At 38.9% G+C, this 19,587-nt stretch overlaps 1 long non-coding RNA gene across 3 annotated transcripts; it reads left to right on the plus strand.

The window, feature by feature from the left end:
- Positions 1 to 4,920: 4,920 nt before the first annotated feature.
- Positions 4,921 to 19,241, plus strand: LOC133823541 (uncharacterized). 3 transcript variants are annotated; one of them, XR_009888398.1, is made up of 4 exons: positions 4,921 to 5,193; positions 6,785 to 6,871; positions 16,899 to 18,455; positions 18,543 to 19,241. It is a non-coding gene; the product is annotated as an uncharacterized LOC133823541 (long non-coding RNA). The 3 variants fall into 3 exon arrangements; XR_009888400.1 differs by lacking the exons at positions 4,921 to 5,193; positions 6,785 to 6,871 and adding an exon at positions 10,478 to 10,691; XR_009888399.1 differs by lacking the exons at positions 4,921 to 5,193; positions 6,785 to 6,871 and adding an exon at positions 10,481 to 10,691 and having other exon boundaries at positions 18,120 to 18,455.
- Positions 19,242 to 19,587: the final 346 nt, after the last annotated feature.

The raw sequence follows: 19,587 nt of genomic DNA on the forward strand, positions 1-19,587 counted from the left end.
TCACTGAACTTCCTGTGTCAACTAGCACTCTTTTCACCATCATATTGCCCATTTGGATATCCATGACCAGCGGATCGGAATGTGGGAACCAGACATGTTGAGCGTCGCTATCAGAGAAGGTTATTTCGCCCTCTTCTAACCGAGCCTTTTTTGGCGCGCGGTCGTCCACAGTCATCATCTCAATGTCCTGGTCATGGCGCAGAGTCCAAGCATATCGTTCTCTGGCCTTTCCGCTGTTTCCCGCGAGGTGCGGGCCTCCACAGATGGTTAATAATGTGCCAGTTACGGGATCAGGCTGTAAAGGTGGCGAGCGTTGGCGCGTGGGCGCTTGGTCGTTGCCACCTGGAGCTTCTCGTTGGGAATTTCCCGAGGCCCGTATATACCTTCTCAAGTGTCCTTGTCTAATAAGGAACTCGATCTCATCCTTCAGCTGGTTGCATTCGTTGGTATCATGTCCGTAGTCGTTATGATAACGACAGAACTTGGTAGTATCTCTTCTTGAAATATCCTTTCGAATGGGGGCAGGTTTCTTATAAGGCACACTAGAACTTGTGGCCTGATAAACCTCTCCCTGAGACTCAATAAGGGCAGTGTAGTTAGTGAACCGAGGTTCATAACGATTACCCTTGGCTCATTTATTGTCAGAGGTGGAAGGCTCATTGTGCGGCCGTTTCCCCCCATTCTTGCCATTGCCATTGTCGTTCCCGTTGCCTTTGTCTTGTCGTTGGGCTTCGACCCATTGGCGGCTTTGGCGGGCTCAACTGTCCCCTTGTCCTTGCCTGGGGGCTTCCCTTCATTGGTGATGGCATCCTCGAGCTTGATATATCGATCAGCTCGATCCAAAAATTCCTGGGTAGTTCTGACCCCATGTTTTCTGAGGCTGTCCCGGAGAGGCGTGCGGCGCTTAACCCCTGCGGTTATGGCCATCATCTTGCCTTCGTCTCCCACTATTTTCGCCCAGCAGCTGCTCGCATAAAACGCTGGACGTAGTCCTTCAGTGGCTCTCCGTCTTGCTGGCGTATTTTGACCAGCTGATTTGCCTCAGTCGAGTGCACACGACCCGAATAGAACTGTCCGTCAAATTCCTTCACGAACATTTCCCAGGAAACTATACTAGCAGGAGGGAATTTGAAAAACCACTCCTGTGTGGCATCAGAAAGTGTTGCAGGGAAGATCCTGCACCGAGCGTCTTCGGACACTTTCTGAATGTCCATTTGTATCTCAAACTTGTTGACGTGAGATACCGGGTCACCATACCCGTCGAAGTTCGGAAGCGTAGGCATCTTAAACTTGCTAGGAGTTTCTGCCATAGCTATCCTTTGGACGAAGGGAGTGCCCTTTCTCCTATTGTGGTCGATATAAGATGTTCTTCCCCCGACCAGCTGCTGCACTGCCTAGTTGAGGGCATCTATCTGGGCCTGCACAGCGCCAGGAATCGCGGGGACCTCTGGTGCTGGGGGGACGTACTCGTCGTGTCGCTCCCGGCGATCGTTGAGTACGTCTCTTAAATCCTTGTCTCTCCTCCACTGCTCGCTAGCTCCGAGCCGGTTGAAGACGCTATTTTGTCTGGGCTGCCCCCCAGCGTCCCGTCTTTCGGGTTAGTCCTCCCTAGGTGGCGGGCTTCTGCCTCCACCTCTTTCTTCATTCCTCCGACCGACGTTTCCTCTGCCTGAGTCGGCTTCGTTATAACCATGGCCATCTCTGAATCTTGATTGGCTATGATGGGATCGACTGTTCCCTCGATTGCCTTCCTGGGCTGGAACCTCTTGAGCGTTAGAGGGTGGCTTGCGTTGGTCGGTAGGTCCCTGTGCATTATCATGCCGTGGGGGGCCTCGGACCGCAGAGCCTGACTCTGAGTTCCTTCTGTTACCAGGAGGACACTGTCCTCTGCTCGGAGGGTTTGGCTAATCGCCCCTATGGCGTCTAGGACTGCGAGGCGGTTGCCCGGCCCTATTCTTCCTTTGTTGCGGGGGATTGCCGCGACCAGCTTGGGATGGAGGCTGCGCCTCAGGGTCCCTTAGCGAGACATTGTCCTGAGGCACCGGTGGCTGCTCGGGCCTTTGGGGGCTCAAGGGCTGGATAGGCAGGCTAGGATTAGGACCCCTTTGTCGTGGCCCATTCGTAGGTTGATCAGGCTGCGAGGCAGGTGCAGCTTGGTTCCTAGCCAGTTGTAGGGATGCTTCGAGGGCTGCCATGGCCTCCCTCTGGCGACGGTCCATCTCCGCCTGTCTTTCACTCAGTTCCCGTTCAATTTCCTGTTGCTGCCGCGCCATGATTTCGGCAGCACTTTCCTGGCTGGCCCTCAGATTGGCCAGTTCATCCTGCAATACCCCCAGGGTATTCCTCAGAGTCTCAGAATCCATTTCTTCCTCTTCGAATTCCAAATGTGTCTCATCCTCAGTCACGTTTGGAGGAGGAGGAGGCGGGTGAGATGGTGCAGCGCCAGCCGCCTGTCCAGTTTTCTTGGTAGTTTTCGCCATTGATATTTCAACGATACAGTTTCAAGCTCTCAATGAAAGCACCAGAATGTTGACCCTGATTTTGGCCAACTGACACAGAGTCAATTATGCTTGATGTGGACAAATACGTTGAAACGAATGTGATGACAAAAACAATAAAGAAGACAAGAGTTTATAGTGGTTCGGCCCTAGGATCTGGTAATGACTTACGTACACTTGAACTTTTATTGATATAGTATTCAAAGGAGTGATCAAAGAACTAGGGTTCAATGAGTTTCACCAACATCTGAAGAACAAAACAATCTCTCATATATTATAACTCTAATCTCAGATAATTAGAAAGCCAAAAGTCCATTCCTTGAGCTATCTTTCTCTATTTATAGGCTCAAAGGGGGATTACATTAATTTGTTACATATATTCTTTCCTAAATAATCAGATACTCAGAAAATCATGGGAGTCAATCTCGGGATTGACTAAGATCTTTATAAAATTATCGTGAGACACGCGGAACCTGCGACCATACTGGTCGCAGGTAAACTTCATCTGCCTTTTGCTTGCAATGTCTTTACTGGTCGATACCCTAGCAGAATTCTGCCAGGTGTCAGCCACGTGTCCAGAAATCACTTGCCACGTCATCCGTGCCTGTTTTTTTGGATAACAATATATCTCCACAAAAAATATATATAATATATATATATAATCTTTTGTTGTCACTGCCAAATTAAAAAACTAGAACAAACATAAACTTAAATAAAAATTAATTGATTAATTAATTAAAAATATGATATTTTTATGATACTTTATGATAATTTAAATAATTAAATCATATTTATTTAAAAATAATAATGACATACATATTATTTTTTTTATTTTATAAATTTGTGTGATAGTTTGTTCAAGTAATTGAAGCTCTTTTTCTTCATCAAATTCACCCACTGAAGGACATTGTAAAATACATTAAAAGCTAAAATAATTGATGCATGTATATTACTATCCACACTATGTTCTTTTTCATTATGATTTTATTTCTATTATTAATTTCTTTTTAAATATTATTTTATTTTATATATATCATATAGTCATGTATATTACTATCCACGCATAGGCGGGCTAGGCCCGTGCCTAGGGTCCACCCCTACCCAGGGCCCATTTTATTTAAAATTAGTTTAATTTTATATTACTAAATATTAGTTTAATTTTATTTAAAATTACATATACAAAATGGCCCATTTTTTTCAAATTTATTAAAACCGTCTTAGGCCCACTTTTTTTCAGGGCCGGCCCTGTATATACGTAGAAGTTATTGATATAAATATTTATATATACTATAAAACTATAATTTATTTATATGCTTCTTCCAATTTTATATATATCTCTTCTATATAATAAGTGTGTAGATAACAAAAATTCTTGGTTTTTAACGATTTTTTATTTTTTTAATGTTAATTTTAACGGAATATTCTTATATTTAACAGAATATTTTTATATTTAACGGTAGTTTGTAAATACCTAAACTTAAATAAAATAAAATAAATAATTAAAATAAGATATTTTTGAGATATTTTATAATGATAATTATTTAAAAATAATAAATAATTAAATAAATTAAAATAGAATATTTTTCATATATTTTACAATAATAATTATTTTAAAATAATAAATAATTAAATAAATTAAAATATGATATTTTTGAGATATTTTACCATGATAATTATTAAAGAATAATAAAATCATACGTTTTGTACCTTCAATAAAATTTAATTAAACTTAAACTCACTTATTATAATAATATCATATTAAACATATAATATAATTTACTGTGAATTAGCAACAAATTGATTTTTTTGTTAAAAAAAACTAGTAAGAAACTTAAATTTAAAATCTACGTATAATATTTAATATTACATTAAATATATAATATATTGTTGTCACTCTCAAATTCGAAAACTAGAACAAATATAAACTTAAACAAAATTAAATAAATTATTTAATTAAAATAAGATATTTATATCAAAATTTATATGATATTAATATAAATTTAATAAAAATAATTAATAAATTTTATAAATAAAACTAAACAAATAGATATATTGAACATTGTTTATATATAGTATATATATATATATATATATATATATATATATGATCTCGCGTGGATAGTAACAAAACTTTTTAAAAAGCTTTGTTTTTAAAATCGAGTCATTCAATTCAAGTTACTGAAACAAGATTTTAATAATCTTAGAGTGGCGCATGTGTTATCTTATCATATCACCTTTGCTTATTAAACAAGTTAGCATAACCAGACACACCCATAAATACAGGTGCACTGGAACCAGCCCCCACACGTACACATTCTGCTAATATCAGTTTCCCACGTGGCAAGCCAAACCTTTTAATTTAGTGACACGTGACAATAAAGATTTGAATTAAAAAACGAAGGCAAAAATATAGGAAGGACCTTATCCAATACTATTCTTATTACGTATCCTTTGGTTTTTTGCCCATTACATTACTTAAATCAATTCCTTGGTCTCTCTCTCTCTTTATCTCTCGGTTCCTTTGGATCTCTGATCTGAGACCAATAACTCATCTCAATGGCTCTCAGGATCGTCTACGGTGTGGTGTTCCTTTCCTTCTCCTGCGCTTGCATCAAGCTCCTTCATCTCATGCTCCACCCTGTCTTTTACTTCACCACATGATCTGTTTTCATATGCTCTTCAGCATCAGAAATGGGTTAGTCAGATTTATTTTAGATTTTGGGATTTTTTTTCCTTGGCATGTACTGTGGATTTCAAGAAATGGGTTTTCATTATTTCATTGAAAAAAGTACATGTCTTTGTGGTTCTGGTAGAAAACTTTATAAAGATATATACATATAGTTTGGTTTCATATTTATTATACTTGTAATTTAAGAATGTTTGTTTTGTGTTCGATGAAATCTCGCTATGGGTTGGGAAATGATGTAATGTGGAAACAATTACTTATATACTTTATGAACGATAGAAGTTGTGTTTGATGATACGGTACAATATTGTTATTTGATTCGGTTTTTGATGATATGGTACAATGTTGTGTTTGATGATATGGTACAATTACTTATATACTTTATGAACGATAGAATTTGTGTTTGAGGAATTGCCCACTTCACTTGTAGTTGTTTTGTTAGTTAAACAACTGTTTGATAATGCTCTTGGCTAATTGCCTTAGTATCCAAAAGGACTATACTCTTTTTATCTTTTGAAATTTTCATCTCAAAGACTGCAAATAAATCTAAAAGGTTACTACCAATACTAATGGAAAATAGAAAGTCAGTGTCACTTGTGTTAGTATGAATGTTAATTAATTTAATTTGTATATAGAAAAATAGATTTGGTGAACTTATTCAAACATTGAAAGTTAAATTATATCTACTAGTTAATGACAAAATGAATATGATTGTTGCTTATTGGAAAAGTAAGTGGAAATTGAGCAAATGAAAGTATTAGGCCCATCAAGAATCAAAAGCTCACCTCTTCCTTACCCAACAGCTTCACATGACTTTTTTAAAGTAAAACAAAAATTGAAATACTCTATTTAAGTCTCCAATTTTAATGGATATAGGGTCCCAAAAGGAGTGTGAATGAAAAGTTCTTCCATTATATGACAAGATATATATATATATATACACACATTTTAATTTATGGTTTTTTTTTCTTGAACTTTCCTTTAATAATCAAAGACTGCATTGTCGCAACATTTGTTTTCCAAATTAATAATGAAAAGGTGGAGATGCTATATGATTTTATAATGTTATTCATTAGAAAAGATGGTAATGAACTTGTGATTTTATCAATGTATTTAAGCATGTTACCCATATATACTTCCATGTTTTGATCTATATGATTGGAAAACATCTTCTTGGTGGCCCCAACATTCTTCAAACAGGAAGGTATCATGCTGTAATAAAATAAGCCAATATTGGTTGTGAATCTGGTATATTCTTGGTGGGAAAGCATGCATTGCTATATGGTTATACCCTGTGTATGCATTTATGAAAGTTAATAGCTATTGGCCTAGAGTAATATCAACGAGTTGGTTGATCCTTGGCAAAAATAATCAATTCCTTGTTGAGGTCAGTGAAGTCGACGCAATTCCTCTACTTTCTACTTTTCAATCAACAAAGCACCAAATTAACAATCTTCTGTAGTTACCCTTAAGATTTATGTATATGGCATGACTTATAACATTCGAGCTAATCTCGACCTTATCTGAGTGTGACTTAGCGAAGACATTCTAGTTGTTTTTTTTACAACTTTATATGCTCAGCCTTGTCTTCTTTTCTCAGGTTCTCCCCAATCTTCACTACCTAGGAAGGGTCATTTTTGTTGAGCATGACTTCCTCGAGCTCCTCCATGGACCCCAACATCATCAAGTAATTCTTAAATCACTACTGTCTCTTGATGACCTGACTTCTAGGCTTTGTTTAGGGAGATGTTATAACACTCTCAAGCTTCTTGCTAGTCACCTCTGACTCATCCCGCTCTAGGTTCTTTGGGGAATTTTAATGCTAGATGCTTGTTGGAGGTGACCACCCCTAGCTCAACCAAAGCTGGCCTTCCTAGTATGACATTATAGGTCGAGGAGCATTCCACCATGACTTAGGTGCTTATCTATATGGTGTGCCCCAAGATGTTTCCGATTGTCAGTGACAATTTAACTGAGTCCTGGGGCCAAGACCTTTCCTAGTAAAGTCATATAAGGTGGTCGTGCATGGCTCTAAGTTTTGAGCTATGAGCTCCATTATCTCGAGCATGGACCGATAAAGGATGTATACTATGTTGTGCATGGTGCCCTTAAAGCATGTAATTAGTTTATTACTTATGAAATTTAATATTTTTATATAATAAATGTTTATTATTTTTTAATATATTTAAATAAATATCATGAAGTTATCAATTCATTAGTGTAATTATATAATCTTATATATGTACAAAAGGATTATATATAATAAATTAAATTGTCTGTAATTTATAAAAGTTCTAGAATCTTTAATCAATTACAACTAGCATGGTCCACTAGTATTAGATTACGTGTGATCTAGATAAACATTTTAATAGATGTTCTTTATATAATAAGATTACATAGAACAAGAACCAATATGTATATAACTTTTTATTAAATATTGTTTACCCTTGAGAGTTACAATCATATAATATATGATCATATGTAGATCAATATAAATCTTGGGAGATCATGAACTCCTATTTGTGTCAACTAGATCTCTTAATTCACTTGTCATAATTTGTTTGTAAAATATGTTTAAGACTTTTGTTATAGCAGTTCATTGGTATTAATAGTTGGAGACATGATTTATAGATATGAAATCCAAACCTTTTTTTGTTAAAGATTGAAAATTGGTTCCCTTAAGTGTTAGTTTCGGAACTTAACGGTTTAAACGCTCTAATTTATAAAAAGTATATAAATTAATTGTTCACTAGTGAATCAATGAAACTTAAGGATAAAGACGTAATTAGAGGGATAAAACTGTGATTTAACCTAGCCTTAATTATGAATCAATTATTGCAGGATTGAATTGCATGTAGTGATTATATCAATGGACTATCTGAAATTACTTAGTAAACTATTCTATAATTTGAAAAGTACAATCCTATATTTTTAATGGAATAATATTGAGACTAATAAATAAGAATTATTGAATTAACGAGTTTAATTGATAATCCAATTTATCAGAGCTTGGAATAATTGGCCCATAGGTCCCCAAGTCAGCTCTATAAACGTTGTACATGATAAAAGTGACAATAGCACATAAAGTAGTATATTTGTTGTTGTACCCCAAATTTGAGTTGGATTAACGTTTAGCTCGCACATACTCCGAGCATAAATGCTTACCACAAAACACATAGGTCGATTTATCCACTTAGCTCGCTAGATAATCATAGTATGTATTGTGACACTAGTTCTGTTAGAAATAGTACCTAAAGCATATGTAGTGGACATTATTTTTGTAAAATAAATAATATATATTTGCATATATTGATTGTTTTATATTATTGTCTGAATAATATTATATATAAATATCAGAAAATTCCTAAATTAATTAATGTGAATACAATCTTGTAATGGTATGAGAGAATTAAGATTGTAGGAAATGAATTTAAAACATTTCACAATAAATAAAGTTAACAAGAAACCTTTAGATAAAATATTGTTAGTATGATTCACTGGTTTTGTAATGCCCTATTAATCCAGGGTTGTTACACTATGTGTTTAGAATAGTGCTTAACTTATTAAGGGAGTCATTTGGACTCAAAAAATGTAATTAAAATTAAATAAAGGTTTATGTACTAAATTTTTTTGTCAAAGAGTATAAACTTTTCCATTAAAACTTTAAACATTTACAAAGGATCCCAAGAAGAGTTTAAACAAAAGTTATTACATTATCGTTATCAAAATATTTCGACCTAAGTGACAAAATGGACTTCTACTCTAAGTCCTTCAAAATATCTCAACCGTGGCGGCCAAGCAGGCCAGACATGCATGTGTCGCCCCAGAGCCCTCCAACTCATGGCTAGTTGACTTTCCCCTTGCCTTTACCTGCACCATAGAGCACCCGTGAGTCAAGGCCCAGCAAGAAACCTCACAAGGTGTAATAAATATCATGTCCAACATAAACAGTAATCAGCATGCTTCACAAATAATAAATGCATTCGTTCCAATCATACAAATCATTAACACGTTTCACAGATTATAAATATGCTCATTTTAAACACATAAACCATTTACACGGCCGTGCCAAGCAACCTTGCCGAGCGACCCAACTGAGCAAGGAGTGTCTCCCGACACCAAACTTACGGTCCATGCCGAGCGAGTGGGCACAACACCCTCATAGTGGCCCTGCGCCATCATGACTCATGTTCTGCACGATTATCGATTACTCACAAACAATTAAACACAAATAAGCATAGCGAATGACATTATGCATGAAGGGGAACTCAGCCCTAAAAAATTAAGATATACGGTTATAACCGCATCCCAACATAACCCGGCTAATGCCCTGCTCTATGTGCATGCCACTTTTCTTACCTCGGGTCCTGTCCTGAAGACTGAACAACCTCGAGTGCGATCCTTTTCCCGAGCCTCTCGGAAACCCTAGTAATAACAATATAACATAGGTTTAGTTTCACTTAAACCATAACCTACCATAACTTTTCTACAAACCTCACAAGGCGCCAAACACTCTTTAAACATGTCCCAATATGTTTTAGGAACCTTAGCTCATGGTTCCCTAGGGTGACGCATTGAAACCCAATGAAAACAGACCAAAAATCAAGCTGACAGCATGAACCGATCGACCACTTGCCTCAAACTGGTCGATTGGTTAACCAGAAACACTAGCCTGCCCAACCGCAGGTCGGTCGACCGATTGCCCCACGTCTATTGACTAATTGCCCCAGGCCGGTCGACCAGTTCAAGTTAGAGAGCTATTTTCATTGCGATTTCTCAAACCTAAATCAACCCAAAATCATCCCAAACTTGCAACCAACCAAAAATTTGCACTCCAAACAAGATATACACATTATATGACATCCAATAAGAACAACCTAGTACTCAATTTCAGTTTCCAAACTAAAATTCAAGGATTTAGGTCAAAATCTCCATTTTCCCTAAATCCCAAAACTTAGTTGATTTTCATGTTTCTCTTCAAATTCAAGACTCAAATCAATACATACACAAATTTCTAACATCAATATAACCTTCTATTCAGCCTAGGATGACCAATTTCAAAAATCAAACTAAATCCTCAAATTACCACTCAAGAACACTAAGAACAAAAGTGAAGAACCGCAAGAATTACTCTCCCCGCCCCAAATTTCGAAAACCATAGCTGACTTGTGGCCTTGGAAGCTGCTAGCCTGCTTGGCTCTTCAACTAAAAAACAGTTTTCTATTCTAAAAAATAGAAAATTGTTTTTAGAAAACAAATGGTGTGTTTGGTCTTTTTCAAAAATCTTTAGTTAAAAAAAAACAAGAATTTTCAAAACAGCTAAAGTATGTCCTCAAAATTTATGATAAACAACTCTCATTCTCTTTGTTCTCTATCTCTCGATGAAACAAAGGAAGCTACACTAATGGAGCTCTGAGCATCCTCTCCGAATTCTCCTTCTCCTCCACAAAGCTCCATAATTCTCCTCTACTGAAGACTCAAGCTGAATCTCTCAGCATTTTAACTGTGTAATTTTCTCCCTTCTTCCACTCTTGTGCCCTAATTTTTTTACTTCTCCCTATATAAAATCTTTTTCAAGAAAATTAATTCCATATATGCAGTTCATCTCTTGCTTGTATTGTGTTCTTGATTTTACTTCATCACTGGTTGCTGCTCAATAGCTTAGTCTACCATCACTTTCTCTCTTGCTTTTATTTGTGGGTATCTCTAATTCTTCTAGTGGATTCTTAGAATGAGATTGTGAACATTGTTTTCTTGTCTGATTTCAAAATTGGTTGTGTTATATCTCTTGGTTTACTTGTATCCTAGATGGTTGTTAGTAAATTGCCTTCTTCGAGACAAGGCCAATCTCCCAGCAACTAAATGCTCATTTCATTCAAGATAATAAACCAGCAATTACAATTATTCTACTTATATGTCTATGCAATTGACACAAGTTCTCAGCAATTGGTTACAAACATCTCACTCACTCTCAGTGACCCAGCTTCAGCACGTAGTCCCTCAGCCAACCGGGTCTCACTCGTCCACGCCTGCTCCGAGTCGTCCCTGCCTCTACTCGGTCGAGTGCAGCTCCTTCTCCCCTGTTCGGCTTGCTACTTTCTTCCAGCAACTCTTGCCGAGCCACTCCCTTTTCTTCCAGCTGGGCTAGTTCTTTCTCTAGCCTTTTCCTTTGTTCCTGGGCTGCCTCCAAGTTGAGTTGTATTGGGCCTATTGTCTGGGCCTCTCTAACACTACTCCCCCCCTCGAAATCAACCTTGTCCTCAAGGTTGTCCAGCTTGTACATACGAATGAAGGTGTCAAAAATTTCCCAAGTGGCGTCTTCTGGGTTGCTCAAAGACCATTGGACTAAAACCTGCTTTGTCGGTGTATTATTGAGCATTTGAACTCGAGTGGCAATGATAGCTAACGGAAGCATCACAGGTTTGTTAGCTACAGTCATGTCCGGTAAAGGGAAACAAGTTGGTGGAGGTGTGCCTTGATACGGTTTCAACAAGGAGACGTGAAACGTGGGGTGAATCCGACTACCTTGTGGCAGCTTCAAGGTGTATGCGACAGGGCCAGCACGTGCTAGAATTTCAAAAGGGCCAAAGTAACGGCGATTGAGTTTATCATTGAGCCGCTTAGTCACCGTTGACTGTCGATATGGCTGGAGTTTCACCAACACGAAGTCACCCAGCTGAAACTCAATATCTCTGCGTTTTTTGTTAGCTTGCTGGCGCATCCGATGCTGTGCTCGCTGTAAATTGTGCTTGAGTTGCTGTAAAATTTCATCCCTTGTCACCAAATCATCTTCGACAGCTTGTATTGTTGTAGCTCCTCGTGTATACGAAGGAATAGTAGGTGGTGTGCGACCATAGACAGCTTGAAAAGGTGTCATACCGATGGCTGAATGGTAGCTGGTATTATAGTGGTACTCGGCCCAAGTTAAGAACTTACTCCACTATTTTGGGTACTCGGCTGTGAATGCTCTGAGGTATTGCTCAACATAGCGATTGGTGACTTCTGTTTGGCCATCCGTTTGAGGGTGGTACGCTGAACTCATTTTTAAGGTGGTGCCCATCAATTCAAACAACTTTCGCCAAAAAGAACTTGTGAATATAGGATCTCTGTCAGAGACAATAGTGCGGGGCATACCATGGAGACGGATCACCATATGGGAAAAAAGATCAGCCACCTTAGTTGCTGAATAATGGGTCGATAGAGCGCCAAAATGAGGGTATTTTGTGAACCGATCGATCACTACCAATATATTCGTGACACCAAAAGAATTCGGCAGCCCCACAATAAAGTCCATGGCCAAATCCTCCCAAACGCGTTCCGGTATTTCGAGAGGTTGAAGCAAACCGTAAGGAGCTGTTGGAGAATACTTGATGGTTTGGCACACCAAATAGGCTGAGACGAATTTGCACACATCTTTGCGCATACCAAGCCAAAAAAAACTTGCGCCTAACCGTAGAAATGTCCTGTCCGCCCCTGCATGACCCCTAAAGGGCGTTGCGTGAAATTCAGTGAGCAGTGACTGCTTGAGTGAGGAGTGTTGACTGATGAAAAGCTTGTTGCGAAAATAAAGCAGGCCATCTCAGATCGAAAATTGTATTGCATCTAATTGGCCCTGTTGAAGCTGGTCATGAAGTAGACGGATATCCGGGCAAGTTATGTTTTCTTGGCGGAGCTCATCCAAAAAATCAAAGCGGCAAGTGCTCAAGGCTAAGTGGCACGACCCTAAGGCAGCCTCGTGTTGGCGGGAGAGTGCATCCGCTGCTGAATTCGTTCTACCAGCCTTGTACTCAATGGAAAACTGAAATCCCATTAGTTTCCGAATGAAATGTTGCTGCTCGGGAGTTTGAATAACCTGCGTGAGTAGTTCTCTCAAACTCTTGTGATCGGTGCGGATTGTAAAATGTCTACCCAAGAGATATTGACGCCATTTAGACACCGCTTCCACGATGGCTCTCATCTCTCGGCTGTAGGCGGAAGCTCCCAAAAAGCGAGGCCCAAGTTTCTTGCTGAAATAAGCCAAGGGGTGTCCCCCTTGCATTAATACACCCCCAATGCCCACATTAGAAGCATCGGTTTCAAGCACAAACTCCTTAGTAAAATCTGGCAGCCGCAAAACAGGGGTCTCGGTCATGGCTTGTTTTAAGAGGGCAAAGGCCGTGGTCGCTGCCGGGGTCCAATGGAACTTGTCCCGCTTCAACATGTCAGTCAATGGTGCCGCCACAGTCGCGTAATGGGCCACAAACCGGCGATAATAGCCTGTAATACCAGAAATCCACGAAGTTGTTTCAAAGTAGTCGGCTGTGGCCATTTAACCATGGCTGTAATCTTTGATGGATCAGCTTGTACCCCCTGTGAAGAAACCAAATGCCCCAAGTATTCTATTTTTTTCTGGAAGAACTGACATTTGCTAGCCTTGGCAAAAAACTGATGGTGACGCAGCGAGTGTAACACGTGCCGAAGGTGTGTAACGTGAGCCTCCTCTGTCTCGCTGTAAACCAGAATGTCATAAAAAAAAACAATAACACAATCTCGTAAAAATGGCGGAAAGACATGGTTCATGGCTGCCTGAAACGTCGAAGGAGCGTTCGTAAGACCGAAAGGCATAACCACAAATTCATAATGGCCGTCGTGGGTGCGAAATGCCGTCTTGTGTATATCTCTAGGGTCCATACGGATTTGATGATAGCCTGCTCTAAGATCCAATATAGAAAAAACCACCGCCTTCCCCAACTCATCAAGGAGTTCGTCAATGGTCGAAATAGGAAATCTATCCTTGTTGGTGATGCTATTGAGTGCTCTATAATCCACACAGAAACGCCATGACCCATCCTTTTTCTTCACTAGAAGCACGGGTGAGGAATAGGGGCTGGTGCTAGCTTGAATAATGCCCGCTGTCCGCATTTCACTAACCAACTGCTCCATCACATCTTTATGAAAATAAGGGTACCTATAAGGTCGTACATTCACCGGCAACGATCCTGGCTGCAAGCGAATCTTATGGTCCACTGTTCTATAGGGCGGTAGCTGTTTGGGTTCATCAAACACATAAGAAAATTCAGAGAGAAGTCCCTTACACAGCGATGGAAAAGTAGCTTCTAGCTCGGCCAACTCAGGTGCCCTCGAGTTTGTGTCCTCCATGACAGCCATCAGTGTATACAGCCCACGGACCTCTCCATCACGCAAGAGTGTGGTGAACTGGGAATAGGATAATTGGTGCGAAGACACGTCCTGTGATCCGGCCAGCTTCACTACACTGCCTTGCCAAGAAAACTCCATCGTTAAGGCTTTATGGTCATGTATACAAGGGCCCAGAGTCTGTAACCATTGCATACCCAGCACAACATCGAGACCGTAGATTGGCAGGATGTATAAATCAACAACAAACAGATGCCCCTGCAAAACCAGCTCAACATCCCGACACAGTTTCGAACATATCAGAAAATTTCCGTTACCCATGTATACTTTGAACCTTTTCGTTTCCTCCCATGGAAAACGCAACTGAGTGGCAACCGATTCCTGAATGAAATTGTTATTGCTGTCGGTATCAATCAGCACTTCGAGCTTTTCTTCCCCCTGTTTGGCCTGTATTCGAAAAATCCGAGGATTAGCTGAGTTTGATAAGTCATTCAAGCTAACCTCATCGATGTTATTGTCTTCCCCATCAGCCGTCTCTTCCTCCTCTGGTGAGAGTAGTGTATCGCTATCTTCATCCGTACCACATAAAACCAAAACCCGATTCTTACACTTGTGACCGAAACTGTATTTCTCATCGCAAGTAAAACAGAGGCCACACTCTCGTTTATCCCGCATCTCAGACGGAGTCAATCGTTTAATGGGCAAAGGCGCTGCAGCTTGCTTAGCTCCCGACAATGATTGGGTATTGGAGTTGGTTCCAGTAGGAATGGTGAAACCCGGTCCACTGCTCGGTGACCCCAAATTCTGCCCCTGTTTAGGCAGCCACCTGGAACGAGTATTGCTCGTCCGTGAACGACTCACCATATCATCATTCCGGTCTTCAAATAATTGCGCTTTGGCCATGGCATCCGCTAAATCACAAGGCCGAGAGATTAGTCATTCACGGCGAATCTCAAGCTTCAGACCCCACACAAAGAAGTTCAAATACATCTGCTCCAAAACCCCAATAATCTTCGTCATAAGCGCCTCAAATTCAGCTCAGAATTGAGATACCCGCCTTGTCTGTGTGAGCTTAGCTATACGCCCCAGTGGATCATCGTAAACTGAAGCTCCAAATCGCATCCGTAAAGCTTGAATGAATGAATCCCAATCTGCAAAACTGCCTCCTTTCTCCATCCACTGAAACCAAGTTGATGGTGTTCCATCCAAATGAAAAGCTACCACCGATAGCCTCAACGTAGTATCGACCCTATGAAGATCAAAAAATTTATTGATCTTATAAATCCAGTCATCCACCTCACTGCCATCAAATCTCGGTACCTTAACCCTTAACGACTTAAGGATTGAATTCACCTCACGGCAATCGGTTTCGGCATCGGAGCGTCTACCCACTGATCGAGTCGGCAATGGAGCTGTGCTGTTCTCGACACCGTGGCCTGGCGACGGGGGAGGCGAAACGTGCGACAGGCGCTCGTCAAGTATCGCGCGGAGTTCCTCCATCTGCAGTGTGGCTCGTTGCTCCAGCTTCTGGTCCAACTCTTTGCTCAGATTTTGGAAAAGTTGCACAATGTCTTCGTTCTTCATCCTGAGAAAAGATGAAGTCAATGAAAGCACCAATGTTAGTAAATTGCCTTCTTCGAGACAAGGCCAATCTCCCAGCAACTAAATGCTCATTTCATTCAAGATAATAAACCAGCAATTACAATTATTCTACTTATATGTCTATGCAATTGACACAAGTTCTCAGCAATTGGTTACAAACATCTCACTCACTCTCAGTGACCCAGCTTCAGCACGTAGTCTCTCAGCCAACCGGGTCTCACTCGTCCACGCCTGCTCCGAGTCGTCCCTGCCTCTACTCGGTCGAGTGCAGCTCCTTCTCCCCTGTTCGGCTTGCTACTTTCTTCCAGCAACTCTTGCCGAGCCACTCCCTTTTCTTCCAGCTGGGCTAGTTCTTTCTCTAGCCTTTTCCTTTGTTCCTGGGCTGCCTCCAAGTTGAGTTGTATTGGACCTATTGTCTGGGCCTCTCTAACAATGGTGTTAGTTTTTTTTTCTAGTATCCAAAATATGAGAATTGTTAACTCTTTGACTTGTGATGATTAAACCTGGTTTAATTGGGGTTTCTCATTGGCATTGACTGCTGAAATATTCTGCAATGAAATTATATAAATTATACATGAAAAGGGTTTTGAGTGTTGTTACATTTTTATCATTTTGTTGTGATGAGAAAGGGATTTATATGCAGAAATGAGTGTGAGACCTTTTGTGATGTTCTTGCTGTCATAAAATCACATATAAAAAACAAAGTAGGTTTCTATAGAAGGAAAAAAATTGCACGTAAATCACAGACTTATGGACTAATCTAATTATCAATGACTTCCTAGTCTCTAATGCTGCGGTTGAGTAAACAATACAACACGTTATACTTGTAGTTAGTTTCATTTGTTTATGTTTTCATTTCCCAAATAAAAAGAAAATACAATGCAAGTAATCGTTGAGATATTTTAAGCTTCCTCGATAGTTGCTATTGTATGGATATGTTTGGTATGAAATAATTTTTTGTATATCTCCACTATCAGGTTCTTTGGATCAAGAGACTCACAATTGCTCTTCTCAATGGCCGGCCATAGATTGGATTAGTTCCCTCCTTAACGAACTTCTCTTTAAACTCAGACATCACCACTAGGAAAATGCTCTTTTCTTCAAGTCTTTGAATAACATATTATAGCATAATTTCCATTATCTGTTAAGCTGAGAACCATCAAGTTGCTTAAATACAACCACTTCATCAAGTCTTTTTCTCCTCTTTTCTAGATAGTCTACTGTCGAACAACACATGAATAGAGAATGAGTATAAAAAATAATTGAAGTGTAGATCTAGACTTGATCACTAAACTAATTTGAGATTCTTTTACACATATATACATACCCTCTTAAATATTTCGTTCGAAGATGTTTTCAAGATGATTCAAATAAAAGTCTTAGGAGAACTATCAGCAATGGTTACAATATATGGTGGATGCGGTAATTCATTTCATACTAATAATTCTTAACCAAAAGAACCTCTGTTTCCATATAGCTTTGAACCTCTGTTTTAGCTAATAATTATATATATTTATAGAGCCTTTTGATTAAAAAAAAAACTAATCTGTGTTAAGCTACTTTCTGAGTCGGTGAAGCTTTACTCTGTTTTTGGAAGAAAATGTCCCCTCTCTCTTGTGTCACATAGAAAGATCCAAAAGATACATAGCCAAAATTAACACCACCAAACCAAACTAAATGAAATGCCAAATATACTTCAAGTACTTACTTGAATAAGGTTAGTTAAACCTTACTATAAAGCTCTACTGGTTTGGGGGTTGGCCTTGGCATAGGAGGTGGACTAGGAGGCTTCTTCAAGTCAGTCAACCAACTTTGGTGTTGTTTGGCCTCTTTTTCATGCTGAGATATTTCCAGTGACTATTATATCTGTTATTTGGTAGTAATTTGGGGTCTCATTATGGTATATATGATTGTTTGTTCTTATTTGATCATATTATGGTAGTATTGGCAATCCTTGATCTTAGCTAGATTTATATATATTTGGCAATGACAGGGGATGTATAGTGAGATTTTAAGGCTATTAATATCTCATACATTGCTAGCTTTATAGGATAATGTAGGCAATGACATGGGCTGATCTCAAAGAGTGGGGTAATAAGCTAATAGGAAATAAATAGGATTTATTGATCATGATATATGTGTTTGTTGTCTTATATTGGTTATGCTCTAAGATAATTTTTGGTATGAAATATTGCTAGATTTGAAATATGGTCACTGAGATCACATATGTTGATGATGCATGTTTATGGGGACTAACTGTAGAGAAGATTTTCATTGATATCATGGTTGATGAAGTGAATAAAGGAAATAGGGTAAGTGGTCAATTTGGCTCAAAAACATGGGAATTTTTTTTTGAGGAGTTGCAAAGTAAAAGTAAGAAGAAATAATTAATCAAACAAATGAAGCAAAATTTCAATAGGTTTCACAATAAGTATCGCAAGTTTGCTGAGCTATTGAAACAAAGTGGATTTGGATGGGATAGCGAAACCAATACTGTGGTTGCTTCAGAGGAAATATCGCAGAGTTATCTAAGGGTAAGAACCAACTAATTCTATTAGTTATATAAAAAATTAGTCTTGAATCAAATTAAGTGATAAAAATAGTATTCTTTCTTATTTTAGGCACACCCAAAGGCAACACAATATTGCAATAAAGTATGTGATCATTTTTTATTGTTGGAACTAATTTTAGCAAGTCAACTGCCACCAGTCAGTTCTATCATCCTACTGCTTCAGGTCCACCCAACACTGATGATGAAAGGGAAATGGAGAATGAATTTGATCGCACAGACACACATGATATTGATGAGAATGATTCTACTAGTTGCTCTCGGCTTGTTGATGATGTTTTTAAACGTTCAACAAAAAATTCAACAACCACAAGTACAAAGCGAAGAGTTAAGAGACAAAGATCACAAAAATGAGTGATGCAATTGTTGCATGGACTGAGGTAGCTAAAGTAAGGGCTAAGGCTACTTTAGCTAAAGCTGAAAAATACAAGAGTACAACTGAAGGAGGAGGAAGCCAACAAGATGAGTTTTCTCTCACAAAATGTATGTAGATCCTCGAAGGAATGGAAGAAGTCAGTGATGATGCCTACAGGAAAGCTTTTGAGAAATTTAAGGATCCAGATTGGAGAGAGATTTTTATTAATATGTTTGCTATTAGAAAGAGAGGTTGGTTAGATAGGCTTTGACAATACTGTGATTTGTTTGACTATACTATGATATGTTTGAGTTTTATTTTATGTGTGCTTAACATTACTATAGTATGTTATGTTAAGATAATCTAGTGGAGACTGTAACGCCCTAGTTACTCCAAGATTGAAACTGTGAACTTTAAACCGTGCTTAACTCACTAACCAAGTCATTTTGTTATAAACGTGCATCTAGGTGTTATTAATAGGCTAAGGTGAAAAAAAATCTTGATCAAAAGGAAATGATATATTTTATTTAAAACATAAAACTGTACATGGGCCCATAAAAGCGTTTACAAGTTATTTACAATCCAAAATGGTCATTACAGTACACAAATTACAACTAGTCGACCTAAGCGGCAAAATATAGGGTTAACCCCTAGTTCCTCTGAGATACACTTTGGCCGTGGTGGTCAAGAGATCGCATATGTACACATCGCCAACTAAGCTCTCCACTCGAGGCTGGGTGAG

Source organism: Humulus lupulus, chromosome 3 (genome assembly GCF_963169125.1).
Source record: "Humulus lupulus chromosome 3, drHumLupu1.1, whole genome shotgun sequence".
In the NCBI taxonomy this organism is placed as follows: Eukaryota; Viridiplantae; Streptophyta; class Magnoliopsida; order Rosales; family Cannabaceae; genus Humulus; species Humulus lupulus.